Source organism: Pinus tabuliformis, chromosome 8 (assembly GCF_031772625.1).
Source record: "Pinus tabuliformis cultivar Carrire ecotype Pingquan chromosome 8, CPIR1, whole genome shotgun sequence".
NCBI classification, from domain to species: Eukaryota; Viridiplantae; Streptophyta; class Pinopsida; order Pinales; family Pinaceae; genus Pinus; species Pinus tabuliformis.
Window position 1 is genome coordinate 900,763,572 of NC_142294.1, and position 9,716 is coordinate 900,773,287.

Sequence of the window (9,716 nt, forward strand, 5' to 3'; positions counted from 1 at the left end):
CATTCTACGCTCCTTGTCCTTGTTGTTGAAACCAACAGCTAAATGATTGCATCCCTAATTTCGATCTTTCCATGTAGATGCACATCCTTATTTCATCCAATTTACTGTGCATCAGAAGAATGTCTAATGTTCTTAGGTCCTTCCTGCAGTTTACTTCCTCTGACAAATTGCATTCATGTGTATTCATGGGTTTTTTCGTACAGCAAGATCACCCATTTCAAACATTTGGCAACATCATCTTGCTCTTGTTTCAGTTCCTCAGAAGTTCTTTCCCATCCTCTATTATTTTTTATTTTTTATTTTTATTTTTATTTCTTTATTTATGTTATTGTGTTAAAAACTAAAAAAAATAAAATTTTATTCTAAAATAGTTCTTTTAATTTTTGTGTTACACTAATATTTTTTTGAAACTAAAGTAAAATTGATTTTTTTGAAACTAAAATTGTTTTATTTTGTTTTGTGTTAAGAAACTACAAAAAAGGAAAAGAAATTAATTGTTTTATTTATTTATGTTGTATTGTTATTAAGAACTAAAAATTAAAAAAAAAAAAAAAAAAAATTTATTGGTTTTTTTTAAACTAAAATTTAAATTTCTATTCCAATTAAGAAATTAAATTTATTTCTAATGATTTTATTTTAACAAATTGAATTTCATTCCTAATTTTTTTATTTTATTTTTTTAAAATTTAATTTTATTCTAATTTTTATTTTATTTTATTTTTTATATTGTTTTAAAATTGAAATCTTTTAAAAAAATTTAAATTTTATTCTAACCCTAAAACAACCTAGGATCTTTTATTGATTTAAGATGATTTTTTTTAGCAAATGGAGACAAGCATATTGCAACCCTGAAAATATTTATAAACATTCTACTTTTTTATCATCAAGATCGTACAAAGATGCAATAGGAGAGCATACTTATTCGAACTGAAAATATTATCCTACCTATTTGTCATATCCCCAGATTATTGTAAATATTTTATTTTTACCACAGTCAAAATAGAACATTATTTGTTGTATGAACTTATATTTTTCTATTATCTATCTATTTAATGGAAATTAAAAAAGTGATGATGGTTTCCTAGTAACAGGGATATCATGTAACTTCTATGGAGGGAAGTTAAGTCATGGATAAATGAAAAAAAAATGATTGAAAACCCTAACTTCCCTTTCCCCAACCGTGGAAATGTTTTCCAGGAAAAAGGACGAAAAGGGGTGGTTGTGCTATAGAGGACAGGCAGTTGGAAAAGGTTAAGGGTTTTACCATGTTAAGGTTAAGGGTTTTACCATGTTTAGTGAGGATCAGATGGTAAGAGCCAGAGTGCTGCAACTAGCAAAGACATAACTGTCTTTGAGCCAGCTAGGGTGGAGACGGGTCTCGGAAGACAGTCTTAAGGTCGGGTGGATGACTAGCTGCAAAACCAGTGGTGACCAGATTCAGAGACACGGAAAAGGAGTGCTCGTACAGAAGGTAACACAGGTATGCGGTCTTAACCAGAACCAAAAAGAAAAAGAAAGTTTTTTTTTCATGTGGTTGTAGTTCCTTAAATAGAGAAGTGGTTCTAGGTATTAAGTGTTAACTGGTGGAGTAGCTGTACATCTCTTTATTTTAAATAAAAGGGGTCAAACTTAGGACTCCAGGGTGTCTGTCTCTGTTGGATAATACTTTTATTTCCTCAAAAAAAATAATTTGAATCTGCTCGAGAGTATTTATTAAGAGCTGTCAAATAAAAGTAGCAACGAAGAGATATAATTCATATGATAACTAGTTAATCAAGAAAGTAGAGGAACTGTAGGAAAACATTAGGGGTGTCGATAGCCACCAAGGGTTCCCTGTGAAACAAATAAACAGGTACTATGCAATGCACATCTCAAATCACGTGGTAGCTTGACTTAAAAAAAATAACATTCTCTAGCAGTCGAGAAACCTCCCTGGAACTAGAAAGAGAGAAACAAAGACTTTTCCAGATTAACGCAAATGGGAGAGACAAAGAGGGCCATCGTGAGGCACAAAATCATGTTACTAGGTTATTTGCAAATATGTGAAACTGTGGAAACATTTTCTAGAAACCAGAACTTCTGGCAGTTCCCGGGATAAACCGGAAAGTGAAACCCCTTTTTTTTATGCCAGTATTAGAGTTTCGTTAAACGCATGAACACAGGGACCAAGTATAAGAAATAACCCCAGTTCGGAGTAGTAACAAGACAAAGTAAGTAAGAGGGGGTAGCTAAGACCAGGGTAGGGTTTGAAGCTGTGTACGAAGCCGTAGTCCCTGAGGACAGGGGGCTCGACAGCGGAACCCTGTAACCATAACCCGCCTTTTGAAAAAAAGAAAGGAGAAACAACCCTCCTAGCGGTGAATACCCATGCAAGAATTCAGAAAACTGAAGAGGTTAAGTTATTACGCCCTGTAAAGCAAACCCAGTGGTACACATTGAAAAGAAAAACTCAGCAAAGAATAGGGCTAGAACCCCTCTGCGGTTAATACTATTGGACACCTAATCCTCAATGGGTTAGTGTGGAAGCCGAATGGACAAAAGGAGTCCAAGAGACCTTGGGATGTGAAACTCAACGATCACATATTGTACTATAAATGTATATCTCTTGTTAATAAAAATTGCACTCGCATGTTTTATCTTTCATATTGTTCTTGCTGCCCATGTTTGTTTAACATGGTATCAAAGCAGGCGTATTCCTGCCCTGCATAATTAAGTTGAGCCATTTGTTTTATGGCCTTTCTGTGTAGTTTATTTCTGCCATGAACTTCATGAATATTTCTTCAGCTAAATTTTAGCTACAACCTGTTAATACCCACTGGTGTCTGGTGCCTGAAATCCGCTACTGACTGACATCTCTGACCCCTGTCTTCCATATTCCTTTTATACAGACCTGCGCCTTGTCTTCCACATTCACTTGAACGATGAAATGCTCCTCTGCTCTGTACCTGCGCTCTCTTTTTGACATTCATCTGACATGGGAACATTTGCACTGTCCTAACCTGGTTTGAAACGTTTGCGCTGGCATCCTGGTCATCCTGACCTGTTGGGGCCAAGTCTATTCTATCATTGCTTGACACACCATGATGGGCATCGTAAAGGGTTCAACCTTGAAATGCAGCTGCTCTTTCCAAGATTTCCTATGACTGACATGGTATGCATATGTGGTTTTATAAATTGATGGATTTTTTATACTCTAATTTAACTACAATTATGAAACTGCATTTGAATGTGGTGGCTGCAATGGTTGAGAACACCTGCAATTTGATTGCGATATAGTTTTTTACAACTGATAAACCAAAGTGGAGATGTGATGCTGATGCATGAATATCTGAGACAGCTGATACGCGTGGTTATGTTATTGTCCTGATATGCATGGTTTTGGTACGCTGATTAAAGTTCTAGTGGCGTTTCAAATGTATTTATTCTAACAGTTTTGCACAAGCAGTTCTTGTAGTTCAATTGTTTGCGTGATAGGCAAGCTGCATATCAAACAAATAGACAATTTATCCTTTCGGTATAATTCTTTAATCAAAGTTGAGCGCGAAAGGAATAAATTGGGTGCAACTATTCTCCTCAGTCGTGTACTCTACTGCTCTGAGACAAGATCTGGATAAAAATCCAATTGTATGTTGCAAGGGAATAGCTTCTCATGAGCTGATAACGCCATTGATCAAGAGATGAAAATAATAGAAAATGTAGCCTTCTGTATTACAGAGTACATGGCAACAAGAAATGAAAAGCTGAATTCTCAAGAAGCTGAGACGGTAGATTGATATCTGACAGATCTGTTTCTTGCATAGACTTTGAGATGTCATCCACAGAGAATGGTATACTCAAGTCGTCATCCAACAAGAACAAATTTCCATGAGCATCGTTTGAATCTTCTGCCATCAACATTTTCATGCTTGCAATAACATCTGGAGACACACTGTGTGTGCCATATTCATCGTCCCAGTACATGGTACTGATTCTATACAATTGTTGTATGCTTAAAACCAGACAGAGATCGTGGGCAATTTCATCCAAATATTTCTTTGGCTTTTGATGTATAACCAAAAATCCCACTGCTTGTCTAATATGCTTGAGTGCATCCCAGGCTGAGCCTGCATACTCTTCCTTTGCTTCACGCTTTTCAACAACCTCCTTTTAGCAATGGAGAATATGTAAAAGCAGGGTTGGCTGAACTATAACTTTGGCGTTGTACATTGATGTATGCAAATGTCTGGGTAAATACCTTACGAACAAGAATAGATGGGACATAATTTCCACGCATAGTTTGGAGAAGATTGGTTAGGCTCTTGATAATGCTTTGCCAATGATTGTTGGATGCTTGTTGTGTGTTTGCATTTTCTTGGGATCGAGATATCTTAACTGCGCTTGCTCTTGGTGTTCTTGGTACCTGGATACATAGGCCAAGCAACACAGATATTTCCTTCTTAAGATTGTCACGGATAATCCCATATATTTTTTCAACATAAGCTGTAAGTTGCTATTTGAATAACAAAGTTGGATACTTCGCTTCCACTTGGTGTATCAAAGTTTTTTTAATGATTTTTGGTGGCAGTTCTCATCATATACTGAAGGCTGCTCTTATGCGTGTCCATATGTCCCTCGCCACTGGCTTCTTCCACTCCAGTGTTTGGCACCTCTTCTCCAGCGTTTGGAACCTCTTCGACACCAATGTTTGGTGCAACTTTGACACCTGCATTTGGTTCTACGACGTCTACTCCATTTGGTGGAACATATGCATTTGAACAAAAGCTTGCATTTGGAGGATCTCGATCACCAAGTCCCGTTCAATCAAGTCCTTTTGGAAGCACTTTTGGACAAACACAACCAGCTTTTGGGAGTCAACTTTGTGGTGCAAGAAGTCAACCTGCTTTGGTTCAACTTGCACACCTGCATTTGGATCTACTTCAACACCTAGAGTTGGATCTACTTCAACGCGTACATTTGGGTCAACAACTACACCTGCCTTTGGGGCTTCCAGTACTCCAGTTTTTGGGGCTTCCACTAGTCCTTCCATTGGTTTTGGGAGCACTACAACTTTTGGTCAATCGACTCCAGCACTTGCTGCTGCATCTACTCCAGCATTTGGGAGAAGCACAACATTTGGAAGCACTCCATCACTTTTTGGTCAAAGTTCGGATTTTGGAGCTCAGTCAAGGAGGAGAGCTAGAATTCATTTAAAGGTTTTGAAAGCTCTACAAGGAGCATATTTGGGCAAAGATATTTGTTGGACAAGAAAGTCATTTCGCAAAAGGGAGTAAAATTTTGCTAAAGAAAAATGGTTCCAATTGATGAAATATTAGAGTTACTGGACAATCTAATACTCTCTGCTATAGATAATACAGACAAAATCAGCAAAGGTTTTCTCATGGATATTCATAGTTGTTTACAAGATGTACATGAAAAGATTGATTTTTTACAGCTTGAATCTCAATTCCAGCAAGAATAATTACAGCAATGGAGTGATCATTCTGAACCTGTTTCTATTCAGAAAATTGAAACAGACTCCCATAAACAGCAAGACATTAATGTTGCAAATTCAGTTCCTAATACAACAACAGATTTGCATGCAGATGCAGAAACTCAGTCTGCACCTCCCAAGCCCATCATCAGACCTTGGGAACAACTTGTCCACAACAAGCACAGAACTGGTCTTGGATATGACAAGGACTTCTCCTTTCATATTCCAGACTATGCCAAGCCCATTCAGTTTCAGAGTGCTAGATTCATTCATGACAGTTCAACTGCTTCTCATGACAGTTCACTTCCAGCTGTTCCAAATTCTGCCCCTCTTTCACAACAAAAACAACAACAACAGATTGTGAAATTCCAACACTGTGACCCAGTTGGCCATCTGAAATATCACTATTTTGATCTTCTTCCATGTAAGCACTGTCATAAAACCACCCATTCTTCACACAGATGCTTCAGCAACAAACACCCTGTAAGAACAAAGATTCATTTTCGATGGATTGCTTCTTGGCAATGGGCATCAACAACCAAGAAGATATTCCAAACACATGTCAGAATTTCTTCTAGAGTATTGAATAGTCTTGCAGTTGAGTTTTCTCCGTCATCTCACCTTGTATCTGATAGGGGGGGAAATGATGGTCATCTACAAGCTTCAAAGTCACATCAAGCGAGCCTGAGCCACAACCTGCCACACCAGTTTCAAAGTTGTAGCCAGAGACAAAGATGCCCCTGAGCATGCCTTCAGTTGGCAATCTAGGACACTTCCTCTAGCAGAAGACTTCAGCTTCTTGCCAGTTTTGGAAGAATTCTAGGAACAAAATTGAGAACACTTCCTCTGGTAGAAGACTCTAGCTTCTTGCCAGTTTTGGAAGAGTTCTAAGAATTGCATTAAGCATTCCAGAGTTGTTGGTCATCCTTAAACCATCACAGCTTGAGGCTTCCCTTTTCAGGTTGAAGTTCTCCTTTTTATGCGGGGTGAGACCTCCCTTTATTGGTTGAAGGTTTCCCTCTTCAAAACAATAGGAGCACTTCCTCTAGCAGAAGAATTTAGCTTCTTGCCAGTTTTGGAAGACTTCCGGGAACTGCACTAAGCAGTCCAGTGTTGGTGGTCATCCTTAAACCACCACCCTTTATACCAACATTTCATAGAGCACATTCAGCCTAGTGTTGCCATGCATTTTTGCACATTTTGTATTACAGCTCTCTTCTTGGACTCATACATAACCCTTCGGATTAAGGGGGGTAATGTTGGACACCTAATCCTCAATGGGTTAGTGTGGAAGCCGAATGGACAAAAGGAGTCCAAGAGACCTTGGGATGTGAAACCCAACAGTCACATATTGTACTATAAATGTATATCTCTAGTTAATAAAAATTGCACTCGCATGTTTTATCTTTCATATTGTTCTTGCTGCCCATGTGTGTTTAACAAATATGAGACCCTTGCAATGAACAATCAAGCTATGAATTGTTAAACGGAGTTCGGACTGTTCGAGACCGCATATTCATCAGGAAACATTTATACTCGTTTATAACCCAAATATTCCTTAAACAAAATTGTGACAGGCTCAGTATATTGTGCACACAAGGGTAAGCAAGGAACCGAGTAATACATTACATAAATTCCTGTAGACAAAATGATAAAAAAAACCAAGCCCAGAAATGCATATATATATTTAAACAAAATACAAACTGTATTCAAGCAAATGTGGACTTCAACTGCTAGCCGGAGTATTCTTACTAAACAACAGATTAAATTTACCAGTACATGACTAGAACCCCGCATTGCCATCAAATAAAACAACAGGAAAACTACACAGTTACAGAGTAGAAGTAATATCCGAGCTAACGAGCACATCGTGCTTATAAATGTTTACATCTGGGTAAAACCCTTAAAAAAAAAACCCCTGAACCCTATCTAAATTGTCAACCAAATTACGGGGCAGACATCACCAATTAGCATGAGCCTTATCCGCCTTAGGGTTTCATATTCCGGCCAGAGTAGGCACATACCCGTATCAGGTGAAGCCACTGCTGTAGGTGTGTTGTTTCCAAGCAAGTCGAGCCATATCCAAAGCAACATCCTGCGTATGATTCATGGACAAAAAGAAATGGTTAGAGCATCTGGTAATTGCGAAAAACCTTCAGCTGTAAGAAAACGAGGAGACAAAACATATTATAGGATGAACAAGCCAGCGTGAGAGTAACAGGATTACCTGTAAACTTAATAGACCACCGTCAAACCATGATAATGGACCTGAGCAAGCATAATCTGGCCCAAGAACAGAGCTGTGGATTGAAGGGCGTTCCGGAGCAGGTTTGCGGAAGGGCGGCATAGCCAAATGAGAGCCATCCTGACGAAACTCGAGAATGATGAAACCCCGAGTTAGACACCTCCGTCGGATCGCTAGAAGGGAGCTGCACCATCGATCTGGGCGGGGATTCCAAATGAAGCTGATGCAACCAGACAGTCCACTTCAAATCTTGTACAGAACAGTGCAGGCTGAATTTAATAACACCCTGACCTGGCATGGCATGCCACGTGATGGAGGCGGGGTGTATCAGATTAAAATAAATAAGAGATGAGTGGTTCACACCCCAATAATTAACTTTTTCCATACGCTGAAAACCACTCCTTGACCTAAGTGTAGCTGTAGTAAGAGAAATATCTAGAGCCGCGTAACAAATCTAAATAATGAGGTACGATAGACAGCTCAGCACTTTACATTAACTCCTCAAATGTGGTAGAATTTAACAAGGTAAATATTTTTTTTTTTATGATGGAGACATTACAAGTGGTATCAGAGCTAAGTTGCAAAATTGTGGCCTCTGGGCACTGGAAGAATAAAAAAAAAGGTCAACAAATTGTATATTTACAATTTATTTCATCTCTAATGAGTAAAAGAAACAGCTAATGTGATAACCATTTACTGTTGCTTGTTTGTGGTAAGCACAGGTAAACAAAGGATTGACAACATGAGGAGAACAGACAGTGCGTCACACAGGTTTGTGGTAGGTCAGGGACCTGCAGCGGGTCCTGGAGGCAGTCCTGAATTATGGGTACAACTGGGTGAGGAGGCGCGCAATACCAATTTGGCAATTTTGGAGTCAGTACAGGAGCTGAAGAACGAAATGGCCCGATTACGGGAAGATAATGCAAGGTTAACTATGGAGCAGGAGAGGATCATAAAAAGCCTATCTGACAGACAGAACCAGCAGCCACCGAACCCCAGTATTGAGCAACAAAGAATGTCAGGAGAGCAGAATCCCCCCACCGATCCCGAAGAGTCAGAGGGAAGGGAGGAGGAACGCTCGGATAATGTCTCCGAACAACAGACATCCAAAAGACAACGGATTGAGCTGCAAGGGGAGTTTCGTAAAATCAAGCCACCACACTTCGATGGAGAACAGGAGGAAGCAGCTGAGGCCTGGTTGATAAATATGAACAAATACTTCCAGCTATATGAATACGATCACAACCTCAAGGCACGTTTGGCCATTTTCCAGCTACAGGGAAAGGCCACCTTGTGGTGGGAGGAAGTTAAGATGGTAAAAGGGGTAAGCGAACAGACTGTCACTTGGGAGAAATTTCAAAGATACTTTAAGGAAAGGTACCTGACTGAGCGCTTCTATGACGAGAAGGCAAGGGAATTTCATGACCTGCATTTGGGGCAACAAACTATGGACGAATTTATTACTCGTTTTACTTCCCTACTCCGCTATGTGCCCTATATCTGGGAAGAGAAAGCTAAAGTACAGAGGTTTGTCAGCAGCCTACCCGTAAGTATGAGGGAACGAATTGAATTTGACAACCCAAAGACGATGGACGAGGCTATACGCAAAGCCTGAATTTGCTACCAATAGAGCAAGCAAAAGGGAGAGCTTCTGGGTAAGAAATGGGGAGATAAGAGAAGCAGCAAGCTGGCTGGTGGTACTAAGAGTAACCGTGGTGGAGGTAATAAAGGATTCACTAAAGGGAAAATCAACAGAAACTCACAGAAGAGTTCACTCCGATTAAAGCCCCCCAATGAGTCCAGAATTAATGATCAATCTGGAAAAACAGACAACGAGGGGACAGCAAGGCCCCCAATGCAATGTTGGGGCTGTGGAGGCCCTCATTATGTGAAAAACTGCCCTCAGCGAAAGTCTCCCAGGTCTATGAAGCCTCAACCATTGGTGATGTAGGAAGGAGTCTGCCAAAGATTAATGCCACTCTGGAGGATCGTCAGGCGGAG

General features: G+C 39.5%; 1 pseudogene; it reads right to left on the reverse strand.

The window, feature by feature from the left end:
* Positions 1 to 3,708: 3,708 nt before the first annotated feature.
* LOC149238451 (myosin-11 pseudogene) lies at positions 3,709 to 7,817 on the reverse strand (annotated as a pseudogene).
* Between the last annotated feature and the right edge of the window lie 1,899 nt (positions 7,818 to 9,716).